Source organism: Tiliqua scincoides, chromosome 10 (assembly GCF_035046505.1).
Source record: "Tiliqua scincoides isolate rTilSci1 chromosome 10, rTilSci1.hap2, whole genome shotgun sequence".
Lineage (NCBI taxonomy): Eukaryota > Metazoa > Chordata > Lepidosauria > Squamata > Scincidae > Tiliqua > Tiliqua scincoides.
The window spans coordinates 3026581-3044426 of record NC_089830.1 but is presented as its reverse complement, the minus strand read 5'-3'; positions in this window follow the sequence as shown (position 1 = coordinate 3044426).

Sequence of the window (17846 nt, the reverse complement as noted above, 5' to 3'; positions counted from 1 at the left end):
ATCATGGCTTGTAAACTGTGATGGATTTTTCCTCCAGAAATTTTGTCCAATCCCTTTTTAAAGGCGTCTAGGCCAGATGCCATCACCACATCTTGCGGCAAGAAGTTCCACAGATGCTGAGTTACATGCTGAGTTAACCTAGAATTAAACAGAAATAAATTATTGAGAAAGGAGCAACTTTCATGCATCTGAACACCGAATGTCCCTTCTTGCCTCTCCCAGTCTCCTTCAGAGGCAGAGATTATCCTGGATCAGGTTACTCCTCCTACCTGCTTTGGATGCAGATAACTTCATCTCTGGTTCCTCTCTCTCTTCTCCTCCGCACTTCCTCTTCTGCTCCATTCCCATCTTCCATTTCAAATTCAGGGCACTGGAGGAGGAGAAGAAATTCCTGATTTTAGAAATGGGTTATGTCAGAATGCCAGATGCAAGGGAGGGCTGTCTCTTGCTGTCTTGTGTGCTCCCTGGGGCATTATGTGTGCCACTGTGAGATACAGGAAGCTGGACTAGATGGGCCTATGGCCTGATCCAGTGGGGCTGTTCTTATGTTCTTATGAAATGGAGGCGGGTGAATGGATGGAGGCACGTACCCCACTGCCGATCCACCTCTTTAGGCAACAGTCCCAGGTGGCCTCATGAAAGGACTGGCCCTGAACTCCTGGACCAGTTCTAGCAAGCAAAGAGCATCTCCTTTCCACCACTAGCAGGGCTGATGCTTGTGAAGAATCTCTTCAGGATGCTGAGCCCTGCTCAGCAGAGCAGCCATTTGGAGGATGCCATCCAAAATGGTGGATGGCACTAGTTCTGGTTGCTCCTATTTCCCTCAGGCTTGGCGCCCTCCACCATTTTGCGCTTCAGGGCTGCAGCCTATTAGAACTGCCTTGCGCACTCCACATTCTCACTGGTTTGTGACTTGCCCAGAGCAGTGGTTCCCAAATTGTGTACTGCAGTGTCTGGGGAGGCCTTGGCAAACTCACAAGAGCACTGCGGGGTGTCCCCCAATAGCCTCTTCTTCCTTCTTGATAACATGTCAGCTTCTGCCATCTTGGATAACATGAGTTGTCACAAGAGTCTTGTACAATCCAAGATGGTAACACCTGGGAGAGCCAAGAAGAAAAAGCCACCTGCCAAATCGCAATCCACTGGGCCTTGTGCCCACTTAAGGCTGATTAGCTTCCCTTGTTAAACTCACAAGTGCAGCAGGCAAAAGTCAGAGTCCAGTCCCAGTCCAATAAATGCAGATTGCCAAAGCAGAGTCCAGAAACGATATGCCAGGTCACAGTCCAAGGTCAAACTCCGGTCAGGTCAGGTCTCCTCTGGGTCAAGTAGCGTCTCCTTCTGGGTCAGGGTAGCCTTTGGTCCTTCTAAAGCTGCCTTTTATCCTTGGATGTCTCATAATCCAAAATGCAGCTCAGCTGTGAGCTACCTTGCTAGCCCCTTGTTAAGTCCAAATTAGGCTCAGCTGAGCCATCTCTTCAGTCCATGTCCATTCAAAGTCCCATCAAGGTCAAATGAAGCTCAGGTGTCCATCAGAGTCTCCATTGGCCTTGATTGATTACAGCTGTGGAGCCAGCCCTGCCCTTCCCAGAGCTGTCAACCAGCTGTCAAAACAAGGAATCGCTGTCAACACCACACCATCCACCTGATGATCTTCTGATCTTCCATTACACCACCTCCAAAGAAGGGCACTCTGACCCCAGTAAGTTTGGGAACCACTGGCCCAAAGTGATACTTGGCACCATTTCTCGCTACCCAAACTTGCCCCAGAAGTGACGGCCCCTGGGTCAGGGTGTCAAAGGCCCTCTCCTGAACCAGTGATGCACCAGCCGATGCCAAAAGCCCTCGCCACCCACACCTGCATGTTGCACCCTTGTCTGCCTCCTCCTCTTCCAGCTAGGCACCATAGCAGTTTCTGTTGCCAGTTCCCTGCCATGATCTCTGGACCTGTAAAGAAAGATGGAGGAGGAAGTGTGGTGGGTGTGGATTCTCCCGCCCTGAAGATCTTCAGTGTAGACGCTCAACAGGCACCTGGTGGAGATGCTGTAGGAGAATTTCCTGCTATAGGCAGGGGGCTGGACTAGATGATCTTATGAACACCTTCCATGATTTTATGAGATGTGGACGCCCTCTTCTGCTCCATTCTCCTTGTACATTTCAAATCTGGAGAGCAAGGGAGGAGGTAGGGAAGGAGGGAGGTGGCAGTGGAGGGGAAGGACAAGGCAGAAGTGGGCAGGGACGGCAGCAGTATCCCCACCAATCCAGCCCTCTCAGCCTCCTGCATGGACCAGCCAGCCCTGCTGGCTACAGGCCTGCCCTGCTCAATCCTGAACGTTTGACATCAGCAGCCTGTGACTGTGGTGGGGTGACTCTCTCACCAGATACCCTGAGTTTTCTGCCAGGGCTCCGGCACTGGCCTCTGTGCCCCCTGCCCTCACTGCCCCCTCCCAGCACTGAGGTCTTCTGTCCCACCCCTGCCACCTGCCCTGGAAGCACCCATGCTTTTGCAAGAGTCATCCAGACCCACTGCGGGAAGGAAGCGTCTGTCGGCATTGCAGCGTTCGAGGAAGGAAAGGGCTAAGCACTCCTTCCTCCTGGAGTGGCCAGGCTTGATAGCAGCGATATTTTAATAGCAGAGTCCAAATGAAAAGCTTCCTCTGACAGTAAAAACATGCCTGGACCAGCAGCCACCTTGTCCTTCTGGGAGTGAGCTGAGTCCCTTGGAAGGGAGAGTTTGCTCAAGGGTGCCTGTCCAGTCCAGGGCCCAGTGAAACCACACAATGGCCCTTCACCGCACCATTCAGGGTGCCACGGGAGTATGGGGGATGGTCCTTTATTAGTAGAGCCGTTGGGGGATGTGAGTCTCCCACCTGCAGTGTGGTGCGCATTGACGCTGATGACATGTCTTCTCTCTCTCACACACACAACAGTGAGTAATTCACGTGTGGGACTCCCTGCCATAGGCTAGCTTAGATGGCTTGAAAAGGGGATGAGGCCCATTCACGGAGGACAAGTCTCTCCCTGGCCACTAGTCATGAGGGTTATGTGCTGCCTCTGGTTCAGTGGCAATGCGTCTCAATAACAGCTGCAGGGGGGACCAGGGGCCTCTTCACCTCCTGCCTGTGGGTTTCCCAGAGGTATGTGGTTGGTGTCATGAATATGTACAGTTTAGGCCTAGTAACATGTAAAGCCTGAACCAAGCTAAAACAGTAACACAGAAGTGGCTTGCATTTCCTTGCTGCAAGGGATTTACAACTCAATGGAAGGTGATTATGTAGCACCTAGGCAGCCAGAAAGACGCCCATCAAGAATGGAATGCAGCTGTAGATCTCCAGGGGGGAGGGAATTGCTGAGAGGTTGAGCTTCCAGCCCCACTTCCGGAGGACAGGGTCTTTTGGGTCTTTGTCTCTTGGTGAGATAGGTGGGGGGTACACATCCTGCCCCGCCAGGACCATGTGGCCTCTTATGTAACTGACCTGAGGATCTACAAAAGAAGCTGACCCAGGTGAGAGTCAGAGAATAATAGAGATAGCCAGTTAGCTTTATTATTTTATGCTGATGTTTCCTATAAGTTTTTATGCCTCTAGCATTTGCTGCCTTTTGTAACTTTTTGTAACCCTATGTACTTAATAAAGTAAAAATCATTTTACCATGTTGGTTCATTGTCTGTTGGGGACAAAGGTTCAGAATCCTGCCTAGCCGTTCAGCAAGCTACCAAAAATCCTCATTGTGGACTAGTGACTTGAAGACTGAGACTTTAAGTAAAGAAAGTGCTCAGTGCCTACAAGGGATATAGTTAAGCCTAAAGGGTCTCGGTGTCCCTGGACTGAGGCACTGGCTCTTACAGGGTGGTGGCAGTACTACCGAACAGGGATCTTTGAGGGCTCTAGGGTTCAGAACCAACAACTCTGAGCACCCAAAACCCTGGTCACTGTGGGAACCAGGATGTTGGACTAGTCCAGCTGGGCTCCCTTCGGCTGGATCCTGCAATGCTCTCCTGCTGTTTGTCTTCCTGTCCTTAAAACACCCCGCATGTTGGGGGAAACAGGAGGTGTAGAGCCCCTGGCAAACTGCCTGCTTCCCTCTGCAAACTGTCATCGCAGACCAAGTGCTTGCCGTGCAAAGGATTTGCTGTCAGCTGCCACACCTGGGCAGGCACACCTTTTGGCTTCCACCCAGCTGGCTGTTCCTCAACTCATCCATGGCACGCGGTTTGCCGTACCCATCTGTCTCCACATCATTTCCTGTCCACACGGGTCATGGGTGGAACAGCGGCCTCTTCCCAACTGCTGTTTGGGTCCCTGCCTGTTGCCAAGGGGCCTGCAGGATGAGGCAATACCCAAAGAGCCTGATTGGAAGGTGACAGTGGCAGCCAGGTGCTTCCGGGAGGGTGAGGAAGCCCTCCTTTGCAGATGCTCTGGCATTCAGTGCCCAAGAACCATCTCCTGCAGCCACCATGACTAAATCCTGCCAGGCAGAGGGCTGGCATATGCTCCAATAGTCCTCACTGGGGAACCCAGAATGCTGCTTTCTGCTGAGTCAGGCCTTTGTACAGCTCTTTCAGTATTGTTTGGCCCAGGCTAGCAGCAACTCTCCAGGATTTTAGGCAGAGACGAGACTTCCTAGGGATGTGCTTGAATAACTGAGCCCAAGTCCCAAGTCAGCAACCCTGCAACTTAAGTCACAAGTCATAGCATGTGGCCGTCATGACTCGGGAGAAATTTAGAGTCTTTTTAGTTGAGTCATGATTCATTTTGTGAAACAAGCTGAGTCATGCATAAAGGGCTTCCCTGAGCACAACTTTGTTCCAATGGCAAAAGAGCCTGCCCCCAAGTCCTGGCTGCCCCCATCTTCTGGTCCCTCCCTCCAACCTCAAGCAGCCCTCCCCCCCAAAAAAACACCTCCCCTCAAATCCCCCAGCCCCCGACTCCTGGAACCTACCCTCCCACCATGTCTGCTACCCTTCAGAATGCCTGCTTGCTTCCGGATTGCCGGCGAGGTCTTCAGCATGATGTGGAAGCCGCAGGAAAAAAGTAAACTGGAGCAAACACACACAAAGATAAGGACTCGTGGTAGGACTTTGAGTCCAGACTTGTTTTTAGAGTCATTGACACTGAGTCACAAGTCAAGTCAGGGTCAGCGACATCTGTGACTCGAGTGAGTCAACACAAGTCATCCAAAAACACATGCTTGGGTTGGTCATCCGATACAAACATACCCTGGCAGCAGTATGTGTTGTTGTTTTTTTTCCCCCACAGAGCTACAGCTGACTTTTTTAATGGAAAAGACTTGGGACTCAAGGCTTTTAAATCCCCAAAACAATCTGGACGACTCAGAATGTCTGCCCGTTAGGGCTCATTTTCGAGTCAGGTTAAAGGGGCAGAGACTCTACTCAAGTCATGTCTCTCTGGATTTGCCCATCAATGCCAATTCAGTGCTCAAAATCTTTCAGAACCTGAAGCAGCACATCCACTCCTGCTATACTCAACGGAACACCCATAAGAACATAAGAACAGCCCCACTGGCTCAGGCCATAGGCCCATCTAGTCCAGCTTCCTGTATCTCACAGCGGCCCACCAAATGCCCCAGTGAGCACACCAGATAACAAGAGACCTGCATCCTGGTGCCTCCCTTGCATCTGGCATTCTGACATAGAACCCTCTGAAAAGAAAGAGGGGTATGGAGTGGAAGTGTGGTGAGATGTGGGTGGGTTGTCCTCACCTCCACACTTCCCTTCCACTCTGTTCTCCTCTTTCTTTTCAAATCCAGGCAGCAGCAGAGGTAGCAGATCAGAGGCAGGTACTCCCCTTTCAATCTGCCACTTAAGGTACCATCAGGGCAGCCCAGCCATGAAGGTTCCTCATTTGCACGGACTGGGTATGCAGCAAGGAACATGCTTTTGGAACATTCCACCGCTTTAAGCTGGTGTCTTTATCCAAACGTTCACATTAGGTGGTGAGAGGGGGGCATTTTCCAGCTCACACGCACATCTCTGAAGTTAAAAGAGCCCTCTTTGCACAGATGAATCCTTTTTGGGCAGCTGCAGTTCCAAGCCCGTAGGTTTTCTGATCGTTGGCTGTCCTGATGACATGTGAAAGGGGATAACAGTAGGAAACATCCTCCCTCCCCACCCCGGCTCTTTCGCTCCAAATTCTGCCACCTTTAGTGATTCATTTATACCACTTGCATTTTCAAAAGCAGAGCATTAACATTTTTCTGGTTCGGGCAGCAAGGTTTTCGCCGGCCAGGCCTTTGGCTGGAGGCCTAGGTACACAAAAAAGGCTGACACCGTCTGCACCCTGTCACACGGCCTGTGGCTCATTCCGGCAGGCGATTTATGGCGTGTCAGGGCGCTAGCGCAGGTGGAGTGCTTGGTGGGTAGAACATGTGCAGAGGTGTGGAGCCCCTGGGGTTCTCTTGCAGGAGTCGCAAACCCCAGGCTTTTCCAGGGCAGTCTTTCTTTGTTCACCCAAAAGGTTCTGCAAACAGGGCTGGGGGCTTTGGAGGGAATGCAGACCCCACTCACGATGGGACTGCTAACCCAGGTGTCCAAGAAATAAAGGCCCAGGGTGCCCTGGTAACACTGAGATGGCTATATTCTTATGCAGAGCTGTTCAGCAGCAGTCAGTTGGTTCTTGGAAATGGCAACTTTTAAGTGGAACAACTTATAATGAAACCCATTAGACCAGTGGTATCCAAAGTTTTTGGCAGGAGGGCCACATCATCTCTCTGACACTGCATCGGGGGCTGGGGAAAGAAAGGATTAATTTACATTTAAAATTTGAATAAATTTACATAAGTTTACATAAATGAATATATTAAAGATGAACTGATATGAATGAATGAAGGTCTTGCAATAGCTCAAGGCCTATAAAAGGCCTTGCACAAAGCAAGGATGGCCTTTCCTTTGCTGCCACTGCTGCACCACAGACGTGAAACAGCAAGCGGTGGAGGAAGCCCTCATCCCACAGCTCACGCGAGAGGTCAAACAGTTGCCTTCATGCTGAGAGCAGTTGTGTCGGGCCAGTGCGGGCTGCAACAAATCTCTGGAGGGCCAGAGGCTCATTGGAGACTGGGGGCTCCCTGAGGGCCGCATTGAGAGGCCTCGAGGGCTGCATGTGGCCCCAGGGCCGGGGTTTGGGCACCCCTGCATTAGACCATAGGCAGGCTCAATAACACTCTCTCAAGTGGCAGGCTCATCGAGCGCTTTCCTATCGCGCCGCAAACATTCTCATGCTCCAGGATGTAAGACGTTCTGTGGTGTGACAAGGCCAAGGATGTGGGTCGCAGGCCTGGCGTGACCCAGACATGGCTTCCGGTAGCCCTGCAGTGAGCAGTCACGGAGGACACAGAGGTCAGAAGATTAAGAATCACCAACCAACTTTACAATGAAACAGTGTTGAATGAAACAACTTTAAACAAGGAGTTGTGGTACAGTGGGACATCTGGGGGCTCAGGATCTACGGATTTGACTCAACACTGATCTGACCCAGCGGCACGAAGGCCTCACAAGACCTCCTGAACACGACTGGAGGTGCTTTCCTGTTGCATCCAGGAGGTCTTCTGAGCAGGGAGGTCACACATGGCCTCCCTACACCTCCGAACACCTCCCAGGTGCTTCTGAGAGGCACTTTTGGTTGGCTTACACCCCCAAGGATTTGATTATATGCGGAAATCAGTATCCATGGGGGGGGGGGGCCTGGAACACATCCCCCATGCAAAATCGCTACTGTCTAATATTGGGGGTCTGGGTCCCTCTGATTCTCCACCCCCTTGCCCTTCTCCTCTTCTGTCCATCTTCCTGGACCAAATTTTCCCATGGACAAGGGCTGTTCCTGCGACCTTGAAAACTGGGCCTTTGGAGTCATCATTTTTTTGCACCGCTGGGGTGAATTGTGCAGGGTCCAGGAACATGGACCCTCCCCACAAGTCTGCTTGCCCCTTCCCAGCATGCTCTGTGCCCACGGGCCAGGGCTGGCAAGCCATGAAAACGGCAGGTATGCCGTAACCACCGCAGAGGAAAGATCCTGTCCCCTCACGGAGGCTGGCGAGGGCTCTGTGGCGGCGAGCGTGCCTCTCTCCATTTGTTTCCTATCAGGAGCACATGGGATCACTTATGCACTCGCTGAGGGTTGCTTTGGGGCCAGCCTCCCTCGTCTGCAATAAAGCTACTTGTTAGAAGAGACGTTTAATTTACTAAATGGAGTTTGAGGTAGGGGGGGCTAGAGCAGCTGGGCCACATTTGACCCACAAATTTAAAATTCCAGGCGGCACGAAGAAAGGGGGAGAGCTGGCAGAAACTGGAACTGGCTTTTTTCTGCAAAGCCCTGAAGGGGAGACGGGAGGGAGGGGGGAGAAGTTGGCAGTGATTTTTCACTCCAAACCCTCCGTCGGAGAAAAGGGAGTAGATGATTCTCCTGGAAGGCCGGGCAATGTGTGGAAGAAACAAGATCCATGTTTATAGACCTCTTTACGTACTCCAGTTTCCTGCCACACGCCCTGCTCATGGGCACGTGACCCCCCCTGGCCTGCCTGCATATGAGCCAAGCGACCATTTTGCAGTGGCAGCTTTTGCTGCAAGGTTAGCCCGGGCAAAACTGGTGTTTTGCCCTGGTGTTGATCACAATCGAGAGGAACACTCCCGGTTTGGGTGAGGCTGCTGACGGGCAAGGACCTCCTGCCGACACTGCAGAGCACTGCTGCCGAATCAACACGCAATGCGTGGGCAACGGAGGTACTTCAGAGACTCTGCCCCAAGGATGGGCAAACTCTGTGGCCTGCGGGCTGTATTCAGGTATGGAGCTTGTAGGAAGAGCCACCAGGTACCCATAATTTCCATGCTAGCTTGGATTCCAGCTCTATAAAGACATACTTTACATTCCATTCTTTCTTGAACACATGACATTCCCAGTTTGACTTGCAGTTCAGGGTGGGGAAGAGGATGAATAGGCAATTCCCCCCCCCCTTATCATTTATAGCCAGTTCTTTTAGACCTACACTGCTCCCAGACATGATACACACGTACTATATTCTCAGTCCTAGCATGGCTGGTCGGACTGCATGCCTTTGGGCCAGACCATAAGAACATAAGAACAGCCCCACTGGATCAGGGCAAATGGCCATCTAGTCCAGCTTCCTCTATCTCACAGCGGCCCACCAAATGCCCCAGGGAGCACACCAGATAACAAGAGACCTGCAAGGCATTCTGGGAATTGTAGTTAAGAACATAAGAACAGCCCCACTGGATCAGGCCATAGGCCCATCTAGTCCAGCTTCCTGTATCTCACAGCGGCCCACCAAATGCCCCAGGGAGCACACCAGATAACAAGAGACCTGCAAGGCATTCTGGGAATTGTAGTTAAGAACATAAGAACAGCCCCACTGGATCAGGCCATAGGCCCATCTAGTCCAGCTTCCTGTATCTCACAGCGGCCCACCAAATGCCCCAGGGAGCACACCAGATAACAAGAGACCTGCAAGGCATTCTGGGAATTGTAGTTAAGAACATAAGAACAGCCCCACTGGATCAGGCCATAGGCCCATCTAGTCCAGCTTCCTGTATCTCACAGCGGCCCACCAAATGCCCCAGGGAGCACACCAGATAACAAGAGACCTGCAAGGCATTCTGGGAATTGTAGTTAAGAACATAAGAACAGCCCCACTGGATCAGGCCATAGGCCCATCTAGTCCAGCTTCCTGTATCTCACAGCGGCCCACCAAATGCCCCAGGGAGCACACCAGATAACAAGAGACCTGCAAGGCATTCTGGGAATTGTAGTTAAGAACATAAGAACAGCCCCACTGGATCAGGCCATAGGCCCATCTAGTCCAGCTTCCTCTATCTCACAGCAGCCCACCAAATGTCCCAGGGAGCACACCAGATAATGAGAGACCTGCATCCTGGTGCCTTCCCCTGCATCTGGCAATCAGAAGCAGCCTCCCTCTACCTTGCACATACCTACCATGACTTGTAACCCATGATGAACCGTGATGACCAGCGTTTGGGGAGCATGTGAAGAGGAGACGGGTCTGAGGAACAGCTTGCTGCAATGGATAGGGGACAGTCAGGGGGCTGAATTGGAGGTTGATTTTTTTTTTGGGGGGGGGATCATATCTGGACTTGACTTTGCCCACCACTGCTCTAAATAACGAAGGGGGTCTTTCCTCCAGGGCAGGCCTATCCATGAGAAGTTCTCTCCAGTGGTGGATTTGTAGTCGGTGACAACTTCTATCTACCAGCCTGTGTCCTCTGTTCCCCTTCCTCCTGCTCCCTGGTTCCAAAAAGGAAGTTAGAACAGAAAAGGGAGAGTGGGGGACTATCTTCTCCTCCACACTCTCTCTCCACACATCACTCTCTTCTCCTCCACACTACCTTTTCTACTGTTGCCCTCTTCCTGTTTGAATCCAGAGAATGGAAGGAGGAGGGCATGATATACTGTTGGGCAAGGGAGGGGAGATGATTTGTTGTTTTGTTACAGGGCTGCCCCTGGGACATCTTGGGCTGGGTCTGGCAGCAAATCACCATCAGAGGCTGTCTGGTAAATGGTCCTCTCTGCACAAGAGACTCAGACTGGTGTATTTATTTATTTATTTATTTATTCACATTTTTATACCCCCCTTCCTCCAAAATGCTCAGGGTGGTGTACACAGCTGCTCCCCTCCTTCTGTCCTCACAACAACCCTGTGAGGTAGGTGAGGCTGAGAGAAGGTGACTGGCCCAAGGTCACCCAAGAAGCTTCATGGCTGAGGGGGGATTTGAACCTGGATCTTCCAGGTCTAAGTCCACCTCCCAAACCACTACACCATCCTCATCCCTGGTGCATGAATGAGAGTTATCCCACTGGTGGAATTCCAGCGATGTCACATCTCCCATGTACACAACTCACTGTGATAAACTTTGGAGAAGTTTTATGTCTGTTTTAAACTTATTTTGATGGTCAAGTTTTGAGGGGAGCTGACGACCTCGCTCCAAGCTGCTTGGAGGATCAAAAGAGTCATAAGAACATAAGAACAGCCCCACTGGATCAGGCCATAGGCCCATCTAGTCCAGCTTCCTGTATCCCACAGCGGCCCACCAAATGCCCCAGGGAGCACACCAGATAACAAGAGACCTGCAAGGCCTCCTGGGAATTGTAGTTTAAGAACCTAAGAACAGCCCCACTGGATCAGGCCATAGGCCCATCTAGTCCAGCTTCCTGTATCTCACAGCGGCCCACCAAATGCCCCAGGGAGCACACCAGATAACAAGAGACCTGCAAGGCCTCCTGGGAATTGTAGTTTAAGAACCTAAGAACAGCCCCACTGGATCAGGCCATAGGCCCATCTAGTCCAGCTTCCTATATCTCACAGCGGCCCACCAAATGCCCCAGGGAGCACACCAGATACCAAGAGACCTCATCCTGGTGCCCTCCCTTGCATCTGGCCTTCTGACATAGCCCATTTCTAAAACCAGGAGGTTGCGCATACACATCATGGCTTGTAACCCGTAATGGATTTTTCCTCCAGAAGTGGGAGATGAGGTATCTAAAGAAATATTTTGTGTTCAGGCAGCTCTTCAAATCCATGGCCGCAGCACTGCTTCCTGACCATTTTCCTGTGTGATACTGCCTCAGCCCCGGCATAGATTCAGCAGAAGAAAGAGAGGCAGCTGCAGAGCCCTGGGAACACTTTCAGGGCACCGTGAAGCTGCAGCCTCTCCCAGAAACCCAAATGCCCTGAGCTCGGGTCCAGCAAGGGACGGAGCGGCTGCCAAAGGGCCAGAGTGCAGGGAGGAGGCTGCTGGCACCCACTCTCCCTTCCCCGTCCAAGTCAGAACAGAAGCCCTCCCTTGTCTGCTCTGATAAGGCGGGCGGGAAGGCCTCCAAGCCAAGCAGCGGCCCAGCCAGCAGGAAGCAGGGCTGGTGATTTAGGAGGTGGCTCCAGAGCAGAGCCAAAACATTTGAGTGGTTTTATTGCTCCATCCCACAGGCATGATGGAGGAGGTTTGCTGGAGGGCTAAGAGAGCCGCTGCAACCCAGGTAGCAGCTGGCTCAGTTTGCACCTTGGCACAGCATAGTTGAACCCTGCTGCAGCCGTTCCTTTGGGCAACAGATAGGAGCTGCCTCAGGGCCGGCCCCATCCAAGAGGCAGACTGAGGCAGGCGTCACAGGAGGCAGGCAGGCTGGTGGTGCCTCTTTGGCCGCTCCCGCTCCTTCTTGGAAAGGAAAAGTGGAACAGAGTGGTGGGCTAGAGCATCTCTCCTGCTCACTTTTTCTTCCACACCATTCCCCTTTGCAAGGAGAAGCTGAAAAGCACAGAGGCAGTTGGACTAATGTGTTGCTGGATAACAGCAGACCCGAGGAGGGGATGAGGGGGGCAAAATCCCTAGGGCCCAGGTTTCCAGGGGGTCCAGGTCATGACAAAACTATACAGTAGAAAACAAATTTATTACATGATAACTTGGATATCTCAGTCTCTCCAGGGCTGTGTTTCCACTATAGCTTCAATTCACTTTATTTGCACTTCTATTATCCCCCCCCCCCAATGCATTCTGGAGACTGTTAAGGATCATTCTAACAGTGAAGACTGTCAAAAACCTATTTTAAAATGTAGTAACATCAGGTTTATAGGAAAATTTAGGAAAGGGGGGGGGTTCAGTCAGGCATCTTGGAGTGTTGGCAACCTTCAGTCTCAAAAGACTCTGGTATCGCGCTCTGAATGGTGGTTCTGGAACAGCGTCTAGTGTGGCTGAAAAGGCCGATTCGGGAGTGACAATCCCTTCCACACCGGGAGCAAGTGCAGTCTGTCCCTGGTCTGTCTCCCTGGCTATGGGCCTTCCTTCTTTGCCTCATAGCCTCAGACTGTTGGCCAAGTGTCTCTTCAAACTGGGAAAGGCCATGCTGCACAGCCTGCCTCCAAGTGGGCCGCTCAGATGCCGCAATCAGGCATCTTACCCTAGGCAAGACCTTACCTAGGGGTAAAGGGCCCTGGGTAAAGGGGGGCAGCATTTGATCTTGAGCTGGCCCTGGTCATCTACCTCCAGTCCTGCTCTCTGTATGTCATTTCTTTTAAAGAATTTTAAGAGTGGAGAGGTTGTTTTGTGCTTTCTGAGATGTGTGAGTGTCTAAACCTGTTCAAACCCTCAATAAACCACAGCCAAGGGTACCATCTGAACCCAAACGCTCTCTTTTCCCCTTTCCTCTTGACCTTAAATGGCCCTGAACAGACTGGCTTGTTTACTGTGACGTGTGCTGAGCCAGGGCCTGTGGTCTGACTCTGGTTTACAAACCAGAATGTGAAATGAGCTTAGAACTGTGCTTTCTCATCCCAGTTCGTAAGCCAGGATTAAACCACAGTTCCTGACCTTGCATGACCTGTGGATACACCATTCAAAAGCCAGGATTTCAGCATCACAGCTCTGAGTCAGGACCAATGAGGTCAGAGCAGAACACAGGAGCTTGACTTACATCTCAGCTCAATAAACCATGGTTTGTCTAGTTGTGTGACATGACCCTAGAAAATATTTTTCCAGTCTTAAAAGAAATGCACCCTAGAGTGGAACAGGCCAACATTCCAACAAGAAAGTGTCCATGCTATTTCTTGCTGAAGACAGTAACAATGATGTTTCCCCCAAGAAAACTGAAGGCAATTTGAAAGGGAGTCATTCAGTGCGCATTCAGTATGTACATTTAGTGTGCAAATACGTCCATGTTACCTGTGAAATACAGGATTGGCAGTCTCCTGTATTGCTTCATAAAACTGCAAAGCTTAGTGGACTGAAAGCAGCAACCATCCCAAAGCAACTAGGGGAAGCAGAATCTATTCAAGTCTCCTAAGCTTGATGCACCTGGCTCCAACTTCTAACTCTTAGACACCAGCTTGATTTCAATGGGATTTGCTTCCAAGTAGCTGGGCCAAAACACTGCAGGTCAAGGGCTTTGGCTGCAGGCTGCCATGTTCGGATGCAGGGTTTGCAAAGAACAATTGTGAAAATGCAGCCAATTGAGTACACAGTCCTCAAGTTCATCCCTTGCAGGGCTGTCTATTTTTAACTGCTCATTCCTAAAGTCTCCTCATTGTGTTCTTAGAGTGCCCTCTTGTGTTAATGATATGAAGCAATGGAAGGAGGAAAGGTCCTTTTCCATTCCAGAAGATTCTGGTGAGAAGTATGTGGACATATGGAGAGATGAACCTAAGAGGTGTTTGAAAACAGTGTTCTTTTACTCAGAAGGAAGCCCATTGTGTTAAGTAAAACATAGGGTGCTGTCCTATCCAATTTTCCAGTGTTGATGCAGCTGTACTTCAGCTCCAAGGTAAGGGAACAAACATCCCCTTACCTCAAGGAGGTCCTCTGTGACTGCACCCCCACCATAGGATGCGGGCAAATGCCCCACTGGCAGTCTGCTTTTCAGAAAGGTTCTGTGGAAGGAGCCAAATAGCTAGACGGAGGTTAGATTTGGATGCTTAAATCTGCAAAGGCGATTCAGCTCCTTGATGTGGGGAAAAAAAGACCCAAAATGATTTGAAGTTTAGGATTAAAAATCCATTAAAAGGACTGTTAGTGCCAAACAAAAATCAACACTTGGAATTAAAATGGTGGAAAATTAAAATACTCCAAATTAGAAGCATAGCCCCATTTTTGTTTCTGATTAATTATCAAGACAGGTTGCTAAGGGAGGGGGGACATTCCATTTCACTGTCAGATCTGGTTTTTGCAAAAATATGTTCACACAGCAATGGCTGGAGGGAGAGAAACATGGAGGCCTGCAATCTGCTCACTGCTTGCTTTCGACATTGAGCTCCTCATGTGCTTCTGACACCACGCTGTCCTGAAGAGTGGCCTAAAATGCAGTGCTCCATCACCACAACTGTGGGTGCAATTCACTGGAAAGGACTCCTGTGGAATCCTTGGGTGGCACATTGGCAAGGGTGACCATCTCAGCCACATCTCCCCCTACTCTGGTTGAGAAAGAAGAAAACATGGGGGAGAGGAGAGTGGCAGGCTAGAGCAGAGAGGCTGTTCTAGTCCAGCGGTCTCCAAAATGGAGACCGAAGAGTCTCAAAAAAGCCTCCAGAACAGTAAGCTCTGCTAATGGCAGGAGGGCTTTCTCTGAACCCCAGATGCAGCCTGCAGGTTGGAGTTTGGAGAGCCCTGCTCTGGTCCACCACTCTCCTGTCCGCCACACTTCCTCTTCCTGTCCACGAAGTGGGAGGAGGCGCGGCAGCTGTTATGCCACTGGATCAAGGGCAGCATTTGGTACAAGTCACTGCACAAGGATAGCAATGGCTGCATCGACATGCTCCCACAGGCAGCAGGCCTTGGGTTGCACAGACTCTGCCTGGTTCCTTTCAAAAGATTTAACGTAGGATTTCCCAGAAGATGGGGTTCCATGAGGCAGATGTGTTCATCTTCCACTTGGCTACTCTTAATGACACCCACCATCCTTTTGCCAGATTGTGATGGAGTCACCTCTGGTTGGCGAACACAAATGCAAGCCTGGAAAGCACCTCTGGCCACGTTCAGCAGGTCCTTATTCAGCGCATGCACCTGAAAAGGCCATGCTTCTGAAGTATCACCAGATGGCTGCCAATTTCACATGTTCAGTAGGTGATCGTGCGGCATGTGTTCTTGAAGACCAAGAACAGAGAAGATCATGTCAATAGACTGTAGAAAAGGATGAGCCAACAGCCATCATTGAGGCCACTATCAGAGTCTGCTTCTATCAAGAGAGCAAAGGCTCAACAGCACTGTGGGTTGTCACATGTCTTTGGTGTACAGCCACCAAAACATTTGCCAGCTATTGTGGGTCAGGTGCACTCCAGCCCCTTATCCAAATTCCACATGAAGCTTTTGTGCAGTGGTTACAGGGCTAAACTCAAGTCCTGGGTTCATTCCCCTCCCTCAGCCGTGAAGCCCTTTGGGCAACCTTAGCTCAGGTCTTCTTTCTCAGACTAGCTCTTGTGGGGCTATAACTGGGGAATGGGAAAGGGAAGAGAGAAGAACCACAGACACACCATCACCCTCTTGGAGAAAGGGCAGGATAACACCACACACAAAACAGGTCTCCTGCCACACTCTTTCATGTAAGGGCAGGACAATTTAAAAGGTAGTTACAAGTTTTCTTTTAATGTAATTGCTTTAAAATGTTGCCTTCAAAAGCTTTACAAATGGAAAACACATGAATGACCCTTATATGACAAAAATGTTTCAATTATATACATCTAGTACCCATCTGTTCACCAGTGATCACTCAGTGCAATCCTTGGTCGTTACACAAAATATCACAGAAGGAACCAAGTCAAAAATGCTTTTGGGGGAACCGGCCTTTGCTTCACCTGCAGGAATCCATCCCCCCCCGCCCCCATTGAAGGAGAAATAGCATTTGAATGCAGGGGGAAATCAACATTATAAATGCAACCTGTACAATTCTGACAAACCCCAGTTTGCCATTTCCACTGCAAGCACCAGCAAAGGAACAGGTTCAGCTCCCCCCTCAGAGGCAGATTCAGGTGAGAAGCACTAGAGGGAAGGGCTAGGAAAGCAACATCAATTCACGTCACTCTCCTGGCAGTGGGGCAACACAAGTTCTGTTCTTCCACATCCGAGATGAGCCATTTCATTCTTCCAGTGCACATATCAGCCCAGAGCATCTTCAGAGGACTGAGTTGCTGCCTAGCCACACCGGAGGTCTGCAGCGTCTTGCAAAATGCCCAAGCAGTGTCTAGACAGAAACCACAAAAACCGTACTCTGCAGCTTCTCCTGCAACGCTGCATTCCATTGATCATGCGGCAAAGCGCGAGTGGCTGATGGAGCCGGGTGCACTTTGCTGTCCCAATTAAGAGTAGATATTACTAACCGAATGTCTCCAAGGAAGGCCGAAATTTCTATTTTTCATCCCTCAGACCACACACCATTTCCGCATTTGAGTGGTGAATTATCATTATTAAAATCAGTGTTTTAGAGTCTCGTGACGTACACAGAGGCATTGCCTTCCATCTGAACACGGCCAGTGAATGAACCTTGGGCTACATATTTAATTCCTGAGTGCATTCTGTTTCTTTTCCCTATTGAAAAGAGATTCCTAAAGTGTTCGCCCATATCCCTCTGTGATCAGCACACAAAGCCTGACAAAGACAGATCCATCTATCATAATCTTCTTTCCACTTCTCAGAAGAAAACTCCTGCCTGGGGGGGAGATGGGGGGACACACGGGGTCAAGCAGAACACACTGACCAGACAAGAAGATCTTCCACTATTGACTGCATCCTCTTAGCAGATGAGACAAGTGCGGCCACTTGGAAGCCCTGCCTGGCCAGCCTGACAGAAATGAAGCTTGTATTTAACTACACAATCAATTAGTTCCATAAATCAAGCCTGCTGCAAGAAAGAATGCTGTCCCTTCCCTCAGATTATGATGTTGTGGAAGCTTCCTCTGCCCGTAATCTAAATACTAAAGCCGTGAGTGCTAATCGCTCACAGTGTGATGTGGCTTCTTTGCCCTGAAAACCACTTGCATGATCAGGAAGACCCAAGAGATACTGAGAGCACCCAGGCACCTGGGATTCTGTCCTGCTAAGACGGTGTGCCCGCTGCAGAAGTCCAGTGGTCTTCAGTGGGCCAAACAGAACCTCTCCTTCTGTTTGGCCATGGGGTATGCCCACAGAAAAACGACTGTCTCACCACCAGAAGTTTCTGAATCAATTCTGAATTGCGGCACTAATGGAATGAGAAATGTTATATCCTTTAAGTGATAGATGATTTTCTTAACAGCATAACTAAAACAGCAAGACAGAGGGTGGTCCACTGGGAAAACCAACTTCTTTTACCTTAGTGCCAGGTTCTGTACAAAGGTTCTGGCCCTTTGCAAAA